The sequence below is a fragment of the Panulirus ornatus genome, chromosome 42, assembly GCF_036320965.1.
Source record: "Panulirus ornatus isolate Po-2019 chromosome 42, ASM3632096v1, whole genome shotgun sequence".
Taxonomy (NCBI): domain Eukaryota; kingdom Metazoa; phylum Arthropoda; class Malacostraca; order Decapoda; family Palinuridae; genus Panulirus; species Panulirus ornatus.
Window position 1 is genome coordinate 24,995,741 of NC_092265.1, and position 17,218 is coordinate 25,012,958.

The following is a 17,218-nucleotide window of genomic DNA, read 5'->3' on the forward strand; positions in this document are numbered from 1 at the left end:
TGACATATTTTATATATATATATATATATATATATATATATATATATATATATATATATATATATATATATATTGGAAGGAGATATCTTGAAAGTTTCCATGAATGTGAGATCAGTAGAGGCAAGTTATCTTCCTCCAAATTATGCTCGAATTATCAACGTTTTCTATGTTTTTGCACAGAAAAAAAGGGGTTGGAAGAAATAGATTCACGTATGTTATTCCCGTTTTCTGAAGATTAGAAAAGCGACTACGTGGTTGCCCGAGACTTTTTTCATGTGGGAAATTATATGACAAATGACGATAGTGTATAGGAAAATTTTTCATGAATTTATATATTTTTCCTACATAAACATCGTACATTTTGACCCCCCCCCACCCACCACACCCACACACACACACACACACACACACACACACATATATATATATATATATATATATATATATATATATATATATATATATATATATATATATATATATATGATTTATATTTTCTTGCTTGATCGCCGCTTCCTGCGTTAAGGAGGTAACGCCAGAAATTGACTAAAAAAAGACCACATTCGTTCCCACTCAGTCTCTAGCTGTCATGTGTAATGCACCGTAACACAGCTCCCTGTCCACATCCAGGCCCCACGTACCTTTCCATGGTTTACCTTGGACCTTCACATGCCCTGGTTCAATCAACTGATGGCACGTAGACTCTTATAGACCATATGCTCCCAGTTTACTCTGTCCCGTGCGCGCCTATCACCCTCCTGCACGTTCAGGCCACGATCGCTCAAAATCTTCACTCCATCTTTCCACCTCCAATTTGGTCTCCCGCTTCTCCTCGTTCCCTCCACCTCTGACACATATATCCTCTTTGTCAATCTTTCCTCACTCATTCTCTCCATATGTTCAAACCATTTCATCACACCCTCTTTTGCTCTCTCAACCACACTCTTTTTATTACCACACATCTCTCTTACCCTTTCATTGCTTACTCGATCAAACCACCTCACACCACATATTGTCCTCAAACATCTCATTTCCAACACATCCAGCCCCCTCCGCACAACTCTATCTATCTATCTATATGATATATATATCAAAAGAAGGAACAGAGAAGGGGGCCAGGTGGGGATATTCCCTCAAAGGTCCAGTCCTCTGTTGTTGGCGCTACCTTGCTAACGTGGGAAATGGCGAATAGTATGAAAGAAAAGAAATATATATATATATATATATATATATATATATATATATATATATATATATATATATACATATATATATATATATATATATATATATATATATATATATATATATATATATATATATATATATATATATATTCTTTTTATTTCTTATTTTCCGGTTCCTGTAGCTTGCACGCAAGAGCAAGCCAGTCCCTCTGTACTCAGGGGCGGCTGCCACGTGTCCGTACCATGCGATTTACTGGGAAACGTACCGTGGTTACCATCCCGGGGGAAGATGGATGTAAGCCACGGCATTCTGGAAGTACCCATTCCAACCCATTCCCAGGTGAGACAATGGGTTGGAGCCCATTACCTGGTCGTCTGGTTCACTGACCCCGTCCACAATGGGTCGTGATCCATCTTATGGTCTTGTGGGTGGCTGACCCCACCCTCAGTGTGAGCATCTTTCTATACATTTATCTTTACAAATGTTTTGTTTATTGAATGGATCAGTTACGAAGGCCTCAGCAGTGCCAATCCCCAGGTGGCGTGAGCAGAGAGAGAGAGAGAGGGAGACAGAGAGAGAGAGAGAGAGAGAGAGAGAGAGAGAGAGAGAGAGAGAGAGAGAGATCTATGAGGCAGTAATGATACACATTCCCAGCCTTTGCCGACCTCTGAGGTCATGCCAGCTGTTGCATGCTTCGGTTAACCACCTTGACCTTTGACCTTTGACCTAAGACGTGGTTGGGTGTTACAGTGTGTGTGTGGGGGGGGGGGGGGGATGGGAGGGTCGTGTTATATATCTGTTTGAAGTGGCCGAATCTGTCCACTCTTGGCTTACTGTATGGATTAACAGACAGACAGACAGACACAGGCTTAGGCTGTGTGTGTGTGTGTGTGTGTGTGTGTGTGTGTGTGTGTGTGTGTGTGTGTTCGTACACACACGTAAGAGTAAAGACATTATACATTTACACAAGGTTAAGAGACGAGGCAACACGAGTGTAAAACTCTGTCCACAACACTCAGATAATAAACACAGACACAGACACAGACACATACACACACACACACACACACAGAGTAATCACAATTCACTAATGCCGCAAAACACTCCGAGCAAGAATTGCAGTATATATATATATATATATATATATATATATATATATATATATATATATATATATATATATATATATATATATATATAACAATATGAGGCTAACTACAATATTGCATATTGCTCAACGGATGCAACACAAATTGTGAAGTAAAATGCTCAGTCGGGAACTCGATGAGTTACCTCAGGCCAAACGTATTTTCATCATTTTACTACTACTACTGCTGCTGCTGCTGCTGCTACATCTACTAGTACTATTGCTACTACTACTATTACTACTGCTACTACTACTACTGCTGCTGCTGCTACCTCTACTATTACTATTGCTGCTACTACTACTACTACTGCTACTACTACTATTACTACTACTACTACTACTACTACTACTACTACTGCTACTGCTACTACTACCACTATTACTACTACTACTGCTACTACTACTATTACTACTACTACTACTGCTACTGCTACTACTACCACTATTACTACTACTACTACTACTCTTGTTACTACTACTATTACTACTACTATCATTATAAATATAGCAGCTAATGGTGCTGCTACTACAGTTACCTTTGTTGATACTACCACCATTACCACTACCACCACCACTACTACTACTACTACTACTACAGCCGAGCATATTGCTACTACTACAACTGCTGTGACTACTAATTTCATAACTACTACTTCTAATGATGACGAATATGTTATACTAATGATAGCATTAATGATAATGATAATAGTAATGATGATCATGAGAAGAAAGACCATGAGAAGCAAGTGTCTTGTGAGCAGCTGAGTGAGTGTGTCAGCAGCTTTGGTGAACGAGACCAGGTATTAGTGATGGGTGATTTATATACGAAGGTGAGTAATGTGGCAGTTGTGGGTATGACTAGGGGGCATGGGGTGATCAGTGTGATGAATGGAAATGATGAAGAGCTTGTGGAGTTGTGTTCTGAAAAGAGACTCGTTATTAGGAATACCTAGTTTAAAAAGAGGGTCATAGACAAGTGTACGTATGTGATATGGTCAACAGGCATCATTAGAGTCCATATTGATTGATAGGTGTGTAAAAGAGAGGCTTTTGGATGAAAATGTGCTTAAAGGAGCAGCTGTTGGGATGTCTGATCACTATCAGGTGGATAGGGTGAAGATTTGTAGAGGATTACAGAGAAGTGGAGACATTATGGGTGATAAGAGAATGGGGAAAGTAAGTTAGCTTGGAAAAGAGGCTTGTGTGAATAAATATAGGGAGAGACTTAGTGTAGAATGGTAAAAGTTGAGAGCTAATGACGTGACGGGAGTGGGTGAGGAATGAGTGGGTGAGGAATGGAAGGTATTTAGAGAAGCAGCGAAGGCATGTGCAAGGGATGCGTATGGCACGTGAAAATGTACTTAAAAGCAAGGTTAGGTTAGGTTTAGCAGCGTTGACTGGAGGTGAAGTGTTTTAGATATCTGAGAGTGGACATGGCAGCGAATGTAACCATGGAAACGGACGTTAATCATAGGATGGGTGAGAAGGTAAAGTTCCGGGAGCGCTGAAGAATGTGTGGAGAGATCGTCATCTGGGAGAGCAGCTGTGGGAATGTTTGAAGGTATTGTAGACTCAACAATATTGTTTGGTTGCGAGGCATGGGCTCTAGATAAGGCTGTGCGGAGGAGGGTGGATGTGTTTTAGATATGCTTGAAGAAAGTATGCGATGTGAGATCGCTCGATCAAGTTAATCATAAAAGGGTAAGAGAAATGTGTGGTGATAAAATGTGTGATTGAGAGAGCTGAAGAGGATATGCTGAAATGATTTGGACATACGATGAGAATGAGTGAGGAAAGATTGACAAAGATAATGTATGTGTCAGAGGTGGAGGGAAAGATGAGAACGATGAGACCAGATTGAAGGTGGAAGGATGGAGTGATAAAGATTTTGAGCGATCGGGGCCTGAACATGCAGGGGTGGGTGGGTGGTGTGGGGGGAGGGGGTGAAAGGCGTATGCGGGATGGAGTGAATTGCAACAATGTGCCATACAAGGGTCAATGTGCTGTCAATGGACTGAACCAGGGCATGTGAAACGTCTGGGGTAAACCATGTAAAAGTTTTGTGGGGCCTGGATGTGGAAAGGGAGCTGTGGTTTCGGTGCATTATACATGACAGCAAGAGAGTGAGAGCGGATTCAGCCTTTCTTCGTCTGTTCCTGGCGCTACTTCGCTACCGCGGGAAATGGCGAACAACCAAGTAAGAAAGTAAATGATTATGATGATAATAATGATGATAATACTAATGATGATAATAATGATAAGAATAATATTCATAATGATAATAATGATAATGATAATGACGATAGTATTGATAATAATATTGATAATAGTAATGATAAAAATAGTAATAACTATAATAATGATGAGAGTAATGATAATACTGATTATGATAACCTTATCATTACTAGCGTTACTGACCATGGTACATACATACAAGATAAACTGGGACCCATCGAGGGTAAAACTTCCACTTGTACCTATACAAATAACTAATTTTTGATATGTGATTACACACACACACACACACACACACACACACACACACAAACACATAGACACTCACACTTACAAATAGTTTATCTATGAGATAATCGCAGTACATATAGATAATCCCAGATACATATAATGATAGTATATATAGATAATACCAGAGGAAAGATATCTGATGTTACCGTACGTAATACATTATTAAAACCTCATCATTGTGGACGGTACATACAGGGCAGTATAGTGGTGAACTCTGGGGGTCATAACTCACGTTGGGGCGAAAATCTGATCAACTGATGAGGATGCAGGGAGCAATATATGTCCACACAGTGCATATTGCATTCTAACACCCAGGAAAAGAAGTGCGAATTGCATCGCATATGTATAGAAAGGCCTCTTACATAATATATATATATATATATATATATATATATATATATATATATATTTTTTTTTTTTTGCTTTGTCGCTGTCTCCCGCGTTTGCGAGGTAGCGCAAGGAAACAGAAGAAAGAAATGGCCCAACCCACCCCCATACACATGTATATACATACGTCCACACACGCAAATATACATACCTACACAGCTTTCCATGGTTTACCCCAGACGCTTCACATGCCCTGATTCAATCCACTGACAGCACGTCAACCCCGGTATACCACATCGATCCTATTCACTCTATTCCTTGCCCTCCTTTCACCCTCCTGCATGTTCAGGCCCCGATCACACAAAATCTTTTTCACTCCATCTTTCCACCTCCAATTTGGTCTCCCACCTCTCGTTCCCTCCACCTCCGACACATATATCCTCTTGGTCAATCTTTCCTCACTCATTCTCTCCATGTGCCCAAACCATTTCAAAACACCCTCTTCTGCTCTCTCAACCACGTTCTTTTTATTTCCACACTTCTCTCTTACCCTTACATTACTTACTCGATCAAACCACCTCACACCACACATTGTCCTCAAACATCTCATTTCCAGCACATCCATCCTCCTGCGCACAACTCTATCCATAGCCCACGGCTTGCAACCATACAACATTGTTGGAACCACTATTCCTTCAAACATACCCATTTTTACTTTCCGAGATAATGTTCTCGACTTCCACACATTCTTCAAGGCTCCCAGAATTTTCGCCCCCTCCCCCACCCTATGATCCACTTCCGCTTCCATGGTTCCATCCGCTGCCAGATCCACTCCCAAATATCTAAAACACTTTACTTCCTCCAGTTTTTCTCCATTCAAACTTACCTCCCAATTGACTTGACCCTCAACCCTACTGTACCTAATAACCTTGCTCTTATTCACATTTACTCTTAACTTTCTTCTTTCACACACTTTACCAAACTCAGTCACCAGCTTCTGCAGTTTCTCACATGAATCAGCCACCAGCGCTGTATCATCAGCGAACAACAACTGACTCACTTCCCAAGCTCTCTTATCCCCAACAGACTTCATACTTGCCCCTCTTTCCAAAACTCTTGCATTCACCTCCCTAACAACCCCATCCATAAACAAATTAAACAACCATGGAGACATCACACACCCCTGCTGCAAACCTACATTCACTGAGAACCAATCACTTTCCTCTCTTCCTACACGTACACATGCCTTACATCCTCGATAAAAACTTTTCACTGCTTCTAACAACTTGCCTCCCACACCATATATTCTTAATACCTTCCACAGAGCATCTCTATCAACTCTATCGTACGCCTTCTCCAGATCCATAAATGCTACATATAAATCCATTTGCTTTTCTAAGTATTTCTCACATACATTCTTCAAAGAAAACACCTTTGGTGTGCAAAGTGAGAGGGTTAGGGAAAATGATTTGGTAAACAGAGGAGAGGTAGTAAAAGCTTTGCGGAAGATGAAAGCCGGCAAGGCAGCAGGTTTGGATGGTATTGCAGTGGAATGTATTAAAAAAGGGGGTGACTGTATTATTGACTGGTTGGTAAGGTTATTTAATGTATGTATGACTCATGGTGAGGTGCCTGAGGATTGGCGGAATGCGTGCATAGTGCCATTGTACAAAGGCAAAGGGGATAAGAGTGAGTGCTCAAATTACAGAGGTATAAGTTTGTTGAGTATTCCTGGTAAATTATATCGGAGGGTATTGATTGAGAGGGTGAAGGCATGTACAGAGCATCAGATTGGGGAAGGGCAGTGTGGTTTCAGAAGTGGTAGAGGATGTGTGGATCAGGTGTTTGCTTTGAAGAATATATATATATATATATATATATATATATATATATATATATATATATATATATATATATATATATATATATATATATATATATATATATATATATATATATATTATTGTTATTAACCCAGCCAAAGAAACACACACACACACACACACACATTTCTCTCTAAGATCATTAGATGTTATCTTTGCTGAGTCTGTTTCCTTATAAGCGAGGTCGCGGCCCCAACGGAAGGTAGGTCTCTGGTTCTCTGAGAGAGATGCATCCGATCCAACTGGACGCATGTCAGTGTTCACACCAACAGCGCCCAGGATCGAACGCAGACCCTCATGACACGGACGCTCCTCACACTGACTTATACACCAAGGTATCATGACAACAGAAATATATATATATATATATATATATATATATATATATATATATATATATATATATATATATATATATATATATATAAATATATATATATATATATATATATATATATATATATATATATATATATATATATATATATATATATATATATATGAATTGTAAATGGTGCTGGGTAGTGGACGATACATTTCCAGGTCCAAAATTCATCCTCAGTTCCATGATGTATTTCCAGGTCCACAGTACATGTCCAGGCACAACATTACGACTTGTAACTTTCCTCAGTATTTGTCTGTCTCTTCTGAGAGACGGGGATCTCTCAGATCTCTCCTGTTGGTGGTAGCGGATGGTTCCAGGTCGAGGAGACGGGTCCAGAGCACACTCCAGGCAGTTCCAGGCAACGCTCAGTTACTCTCAGTAGCAACATCGAGCGAGATGCCACAAACTTTGAGGTAATCACCACATCTTCCAGACCTTCCAGCTGACCACAAGACGTAGCCTGCAGAAGGCTGAGGCCCACAGAGAGCCAGCCAGCCCCTCAGTGGTCGTCCACGTTCTGATTTCAGCCATTTGTTTTCTATGCGTGACACGTTTTCCTGGACACAGCGAGGTGACACCAGGAACAGTCGACTGATCCACAGCCAGGTAGAATCAGCGACACTCGACCATGGTAACATTCAAGGAATTTTCAATATTTGGGCAAAAAGGTTGAGAAAAAGGGGACCATTTTTGTTTTCCCAGACGTGGCCAGATTTGGGATGATCTAACTGGGCGAAATGTGCAGATCTTCTCTACACTACTGGGGCAGGCAGTGAGGCCCCGTAGGGCAGATGCCCCACCGTTTCAGACGAGTAAGATTCAAGGTCAAATCTCCGCTTGATTCCTTCTTCTCCGACCAAACATCTGACGCCAGAAAGTTGATTTGATAACTGATGGTCAAGCTCTGTGAGTACGAGTCCAGCTGATCAGGGGGGACGTGGTTAGTGGTCCCCATCACAGGGAGACGTGGTTGGGGATCACATTAATGTAATCCGAACATTACGAATGTCTCTTACTCATAATGTAATTTGTTAAGGATCGATTACTTTGGTACAATATAATTACCTGATTTCGTGAAGTAATCTGTTTGAACGTGGCTGCGATATTGTGAGTAATGGTATGAGCAATGTTGTGAGAAATGTTATAGGAAATATCCTGAGTAGCAATATGAATAATATGGTGATTAACATTATGACAAATATTGTGAGTACTATGAGTAATATTGATCAATATTATTGGTGATACGGCGGGTAATAAGGTGAGTAACTGTGAGTAATATTATGAGTAATATTGTGGGTGATATTATGATAAGAGTGGAGGTACAGTACTTATATAGAGCAAGGCGAGGCTTCAGCCACCGATCATACACGTCATGATGTGGATGATGACATTATCATTATGTAGGGATGATGATGATAATTATCATGTGGATGATGACATTATTAAATGGAAGGATGTCAAAATCATTTGTATGAGATGAGGAAGATATCTTCCGTCATGTTACCAAGAGGTATATCATATTACAATACAATGCTAATTTATACAGTTACTGTATTACTGTTGTATATATCGTTTGCACTTATGTGAGTGTGGATGTGTAATTACCTGTTTGTACTGTAGGGGGAGGGAGTCTTACACTCGTGTTGCCCCGTCTCTTAACCTTGCATATATGTACTGAGTCACGTTAATATATATATATATATATATATATATATATATATATATATATATATATATATATATATATATATATATATATATATATATATATATATATATATATATATATATATATATATATATATACTGCTTTTCACAATACGCGTTTGTGCGTATGTGTGCATGTTGAGAAGTGTGCACCTGCGTCTACTTACACTCGTGTACATGCATGTAATTGTACGTATGTACGTGTGATGAAAACTGCAATATTTACATAAGTAACATGTGATCCAGAGACGCTCGCTTCCTGTCCACTCCAGTGCCCGCCTTCCATACCCTCAACCTAAGACATTCCGGTACGACCAGCCTGCAGCGGTTGTCAGCTAACACGAGAACCTCTGAACAACTTGTGAGGGTTTAATAAACCCCCTGGGTAAAGGGTAAAAAAAAAAAGATCAGAAAACGAGATTAGGGGCATTACTTTATCTTGGGCTGGTTTGTGTCCCTGGTTTCTTATCTCTATCATCAACAAGTGAGGGAAACAATGGCTTTCATGACGTTTCCAACATCCTGCTGTTAAAAACGACCATCATGCAATACCCTGTCCAGAGCTGCTGTACACACACACACACACACACACACACACACACACCAGCTCTTATGGGGGGAGTGGGGGGGGGGGGGGCTAAGCCCATGAGCATCTCACAAAATCCATTTACACACAGGCAGGTTACAGGTGTAGCTCGAAGCTCTTCCCCTCCCTCAAGACCCAAGTCCACACCCAGCTGTGATCCTTACCGCTGCTTCCGCTCCACTGGGAGTCGCTGGTATGCTTCCTGTAGTACGAAAAATGTCTACAGCTCGCCTCCCAGTGAGTACCATGAACGTGTCATCTGTGCTGCCGTCTGGCTCCATGATTTTCTTATCTTCTTCAACTTTACGTCCAGCTTTTGTTTATCTTCCCACCCAAATCCCACCATCTGATGTTTTTAGTTCTTCCATCATCCCCCTCCCTCCTCCCACGAGGCCTGCCTCTCTCTCTCTCTCTCTCTCTCTCTCTCTCTCTCTCTCTCTCTCTCTCTCTCTCTCTCTCTTTTTCACTACATCGCCTCTCTGACCTCCTCCATGCAGGGTATTTCAACGTCTACCACAAAGACCGGCTTGGCTCAACTTGTGGCGCCCTAGACCTACCCTCTGCCCCCCCACCACATCACCCCCTCCAACTTGTCTCATCGTCTCGCACACTCGTCTGACACAATCGACATCCTCCCCTCCCCCCTCCTGACCCACCCCCACATCTTCTCATGATAATTGCAGTGGTATATTTTCCTCAATGTTTTCTGATCGTCATTTTTATTTCTCTCTTCTCAGACCAGACAAACTCAGCCATTAATCCTCCGTCTCGAAAGATCTACATCGGTCATCTGAGGACACTCGCTGGTCTTTTCTTGAGCAGGTCTCACACCGAAGTCCCTTATAACGAGTATCACTTCCACGGCCTGGATACCCTCCAGCTGTGCTGACCGTCTAGTGGAGCTCACACTACTACTGCTACGTACCTCGTACTAAACCTTTCTCTCCTGGATCGTGATTTGATCGCTCTTGCAGCCAAGCCTGTCGCAGGCAGGAACAGATTAATACCACACCATGAAACACTCCGCTTCTCTCAATTTTTAATCCGCTTTCACTTCCGCTCAGAATCATCGTCGCTGAAGCTGTTATTTGTAAGAGATGCAGGTCTCCGTAAAATGAAATTGTACTGACATGATCATTTCCTTTTTTTTTTTTTTTCAATTAACATTTTCTGGTTCATCAACAAAATCAAAGAGACATTAGAACCTGCGTCCTCACAAACGGTGCTCGGAGTACGTTAACAACTGTTGTCAGCACAGCCAACATCTCTCCTGGCTACACAGTTACCCAGGACAACCTTAACTTGCACAAGACTGGGCGGACCCCAGCCAAGCACGTCACCAGCAACAAAACAACGGCTCCTTTATACACTTTAGTCTCATCTCCGACCATGTCTGACCCACTATTGTGTTATCATTATTATTGTTATTATTATTATCATTATTATTATCATTATTGGACGGCGACTTACGAAAAAGGATTTACGAAACTTGAAGACAACACGGGTTCAGGGAAAGGAGGTTAGGATTACGAATCCCTTAAACTTCTAAGAGAGAGTAAGCCCCGTCTTCGACCAAAGATGTGGATGAGTGGACTGGTGTATTCCTGGACTACCAGAAAGCGTTTGACACATTCCCCACATCGAAGGTTCTTTACGAAACTGAACTCACAGCTGGGAATTAGGGGTGGATTCCTCTACTGGATAGAAGATTACCTTACTGGAAGGAGGAGGAGACTATTGGTTGAAGAACCATTTTTGAAGTAAGATGAGGGAAAACCTGAGTATAGTCTATGTTCCTGAATCGTTTGCATGACGTCGACGGTGATCCAGTCATCATGGAATGGATCACCAGAGGCCACGGCAGGAACACTTGAGCAAGCGGCAGGTTAGAAAACACGTAGAGAAGTAATGTTCTTACTGTAAGTGGAATCATTGGTTGGAGTAAACCAAACAAGGATACTGTAAAGTGTACTGTGTGCGTGTGTGTGTGTGTGTGTGTGTGTGTGTGTGTGTGTGTGTGACGCCAACAATTCATATCAAAAACTCATGTTGAACAAAAGCCATATCATTAACAATATGCTGAAACATTATACATGTCAGAATTTAACAATGTTAATGAAATTAACAGGATACACGAAATGATAACATTCACCACTGTGAAGAAAATGATATTACAATGACCGGAAGTGGTCCACTGTGGTCAAGTTATCATAAACGAATGTGGTCCACATTGGTCCACTGAAACAGCAGGAAGTGGTCCTTACTGGGCCAGTAATCATAGACTACAGTGGTCCATATTGTGCCAGTTATCACAGTGGACAGCGGTCCATACTGGACCGACCTCATCCACTTCAGTGTAGCGAGAATCATCTTTGATCATCTTAACTTCAGCAATGTCCAGGAACTCTCCCACTCTCACTCACAGACAGGAACCCCCTCCCCTCTCTCTCTCTCTCTCTCTCTCTCTCTCTCTCTCTCTCTCTCTCGCATCCACATTGTCTCTACCTCTCTTTCTCTCACACATCTAACCCGAAACTTCTCCCTGAATCTCCCACGTGTGGTAGAGGATTTATCTCCCTCTCTGGCACATTGCTCGGGACGGCTCTCTCCCACCCACGCTCCCGCACATGGTCCAGGGCCAGTCCCTCTCCCACACATGGTCCAGGGCCACTCCCTCTCCCACACACGGTCCAGGACCTCTCCCTCTCTCCCACACACGGTCCAGGACATCTCCCACATACGGTCCAGGACCTCTCCCTCTCTCCCACACACGGTCCAGGACATCTCCCACATACGGTCCAGGACCTCTCCCTCTCTCTCACACACGGTCCAGGGCCTCTCCCTATGACGTTGTATGGTTGCAGGGCCTTCCATAAGGGTTGCCACACACCATACACAACCACCTCCCCTTCACTTGGGAGATCAATTGCATAAGAAATGTCAATAAATGATACGGAATTTATCGTGATTGACGTCAGTGGTCACTTGTTATGTCACCATACACTATACCAATATCACCACAGCTCATCATTATTCACTATACACACTCGTTGTACCTTCACTATCATAGTTCACTATACACACATGTGTTATACTCACTATCATAGTCACTATACACACATGTGTTGTACCTTCACTATCATAGTTCACTGTACACACATGTGTTGTACGTCACTATCATAGTTCACTATATACACATGTCCTTACGTCATAATCTCTTCACCCTCATTTCGTAACCATGTCCCCTCCCCACAACCACACCCACACCGCACCTTCGCCCCACACCCCGCCACTCCCCCCCCCCCCCCCTTGCTCTTAAGGATTTTAAAATTCTCTCGAAAAAAAAAGAGAAATAAAAACCCGATGATGTAATTTCATCATGGGGTAAATTTCCCCAGGTTTTAAATCTGTTATTTACTATCTAGAAAAAAGCGAAAATTCATTAATTAATTTAGTGAGATGAGGTGAACTTGTCTATTACAATAGGAGGACAGACTTCATGCTTTTCCTCCGGAATATATATAAAAAACGGCGAACGCAATTAAAACATGTTCATTGGTTATGAGACATGAGGAAAAATAAACAAGTATGAAATAAAACAGGAATACGTGTGTGTTTTAAAGCGGGAATGTGTGTGTGTGTGTGTGTGTGTGTGTGTGTGTGTGTGTGTGTGTGTGAGGTTCGGTCATGGCAAAGATGCTTCACATCTTACTGAACATATCCTGCCGGTTCTCAACATACGTCGTGGTTACGTCCTCGTAAAAAAACCCGGAAAAACACGACTTATAAGTGAACGACGTATAGCGAAGATTTCTTCCCGTAAGAAATATTATAATTAACTTGAGATTTGTTTCTGATACACGTCTTCTGCCACCTAACTCAATACATGTACACTACCACAACCCCTAAACAAAAGTATACATGTAAACACAGAATAAATAATAGCAAATAAACAAAGTTTTATCATTCTTACATCGGGAAGTGGAGTGGTCGGGTCAGCGCTCCTGACGGCGGTGTGCACGAAGATGGGAGGAGGAGGAGGAGGAGGACGACCAAGACGGAGGTACGTAGCGTTGACAGCCAGGCCACTCTACTCCTACACCTCTTATACCACATCAGCTCTCATGGCGGAGGAACACTCCTGTGTTGCCTCTTGCGAACACTACACAACTTTCCACTAACACTAGACTCTCCGCGGTCGGTTGTAAGATGACGGGGATATAACACGATATGGTATATCGGGGCGGGGGAGCACTCACCAGGCGAACAGTCAAACTCTAAGGTTGAGGGAGCTTATACCCCCACCAGGCAGTCCACACCCCCTCACTGCCGGTGGTTCCCTCTGTTGGTGATGCCAGGAAATGATAATGTTTCGTCAAAAATAGGAAATCACCGTTACCCCAACATCAACAACGACATAAGTCATCTGTTGCCATAAAGGTTTGAAATATGATATATATGTATAGGATTTATCAACACGTGTTGTATAAGGCGTGATGTTGGTTGACACTGTCTTGTAATACTGAAGGTGTATCAAGCCATCTGGAGAATCGTGAAATGACCATTTGAGTCGTTTCAACAAGCATCAGATTTGGTAGAGAAATATTGCACAACATTTGTATTATAGAAAGAAAATGATATTAATGATAATTATTGCCACTCTTACGTTTATTTCCATAGTAAACATACATGTTATTAATACGTTGATTACAGAGTAAACAAGGAAACTACTCACGTAACGACTGTCCAACGATCATTACAGAGTAAACAAGGAAACTACTCACGTAACGACTGTCCAACGATCATTATTTCCATGATAAACATACATGTTATTAATACGTTGATCACAGAGTAAACGAAGAACCTACTCACGTAACGATGGTCCAACGATCATTATCCAGTTGTGGTCCTTTTCATTCCGGTCCGGTCCTCTGGTCCATTGATGGCACTGGACCACACCTGAGTTTTGGTGAATCCCGACACATTCATCATTACTCATCAGGTGATGACACGTGATCTACCTAATGATCCGTGAGTATTACACACCCGTAACCACTGTGAGGGTAGTTACGATGGGCGTGGGGCAGTACACAGGTCAAACTAGCTTTGTTGATCCCATAATGTATAGCTTACAGGTCTGGCACCGAGCAGACTTCACACCAGCACAGCAGCTACACACACCCGAACACCATTACCAACACAGCAGGTACACACACCCGAACACCATTACCAGCACAGCAGGTACACACACCCGATCACCATTACCAACACAGCAGCTACGCACACCCGAACACCATTACCAACGAAGCAGGTACACACACCCGAACACCATTACCAGCACAGCAGGTACACACACCCGAACACCATTACCAGCACAGCAGGTACACACACCCGAACACCATTACCAACACAGCAGGTACACAGCGCCCTCCTCCCTTGCTCATCTAACCTCACTGGGGTTAGGATAGCATTAGCAGCAAGAATATATATATATATATATATATATATATATATATATATATATATATATATATATATATATATATATATATATATCTTTCTTTCTTTCATACTATTCGCCATTTCCCGCATTAGCGAGGTAGCGTTGAGAACAGAGGACTGGGCCCTTGAGGGAATATCCTCACCTGGGCCCCTTCTCTGTTCCCTCTTTTGGAAAATTTAAAAAAAAAAAAAAAAAAAGTGAGAGGGGAGGATTTCCAGCCCCCCGCTCCCTCCCCTTTTAGTCGCCTTCTACGACACGCAGGGAATACGTGGGAAGTATAAACTCAATATTTCTTTATTATCACTCTTGTAACATTTCCTTCACAATTTGTTACACACATATACATCACATCTCATTAAAAGCGAGATGATTCACTTTATCCCCAGTCTGCTCTCGTATATTAGCACCCTCACCCCCTTCCCTCCCTCTCCCTCCCTCCCCCACACAGTCAACTGATGCAGGAAATTAACACCCTAGGCTAAGACATGTTCGTCCACGTTTTACACACATGAAATGTTTTCGTTCAACTGTCAGTGACTAATAGAAAGGAAATGTTTTGTGTAGTAAACGTAACAGTTGTGACAGCACTACACCTTTATCATATACTGCAGTAATACTGGAAAAAGGTGTTTGTTGATGAGTGTGATCATGAGAGACGACTATATACGTAATAAAATCTCAGAGCCAATAACGTCAGAAGGAAATTATGACATGGTTAATATCTTTGAATCTTAGATATCAAAGTTATGGCTTTCCTCGCCAGATACTCAGTTACGGGGTACGTTTTGTTGACAAGGGATAGAGTAAACAAAGCAGAGGGTAGTGTACTGCTCTATGTTAAGCTCATTTAAATCTCGTATTAAGACAGTTTGTAACCATTCAGAATGTCCACATCATCTTTGTGGAAATCAAAGATAAACTTCGTAAAAGAAAAACAGTAGGACAAGTTTATAGGTACCCACACACAGACACCAGAGGTACACGAAAGACTGTACGATCAAGTCAGCAGAAATCATAGGAGGAGAATATAACATACTGGTATCCTAAACAGCGAGAATCCCTCACCTGTACTCAGGGCCCACCTGGACTCTACCTACATTTTGCTTGGTAGTGTCCTAGTCCAGGTAGACGAGCAACGTACGAGCAACGAGAATATGTTAGATTAATTGTTACTACAAATGAGGATCTCGTTAATAATGTCCAAGATGGAGAAAAATGTTTGGTACAAGTGGTCATGGAGAAAAAATTTTGTGGTCGCTCTCAACACTCTGTAATGTTGGACTGGGAAGTGAGTCAGTTGTTGTTTGCTGATGATACAGCACTGGCGACAGATTCGACTGAGAAACTGCAGAAGTTGGTGACTGAGTTTGGAAGATCGTGTGAAAGGAGGAAGTTGAGAGTGAATGTGAATAAGAGCAAGGTTATTACGTTCAGCAAGGTTGAGGGACAAGTTGGTTGGGATGTGAGTTTGAATGGAGAAAAAGTGGAGGAAGTGAAGCGTTTTAGATATCTGGGAGTGGACATGGCGGCGAATGGAACCAAGGAAGCGGGAGTGAGTCAAAGGGTAGGGGAGGGGGCGAAGGTTCTGGGAGCGATGAAGAATGTGTGGAATGAGAGAACGTTTTCTACGAGGGTAAAAATGGGTATGTTTGAAGGAATAGTAGGCATGGGCTATAGATAGGGTTGTACGGAGGAGGGTGAATGAGTTGGAAATGAAATGTTCGAGGACAATATGTGGTGTGAGGTGATTTGATCAAGTAAGTAATGAAAGGGTAAGAGAGATGTGTGGCAACAAAAAGAGTGTGGTTGAGAGATCAGAAGAGGATGAGATGAAATGGTTTGGACATATGGAAAGAATGAGTGAAGAAAGATTGACAAATGGATACATGTGTCAGAAGTGAAGGGAACGTGGAGAACGGGGAGACCAAACTGGAGATTGAAGCATGGCGTGCAAAACATTTTGAGC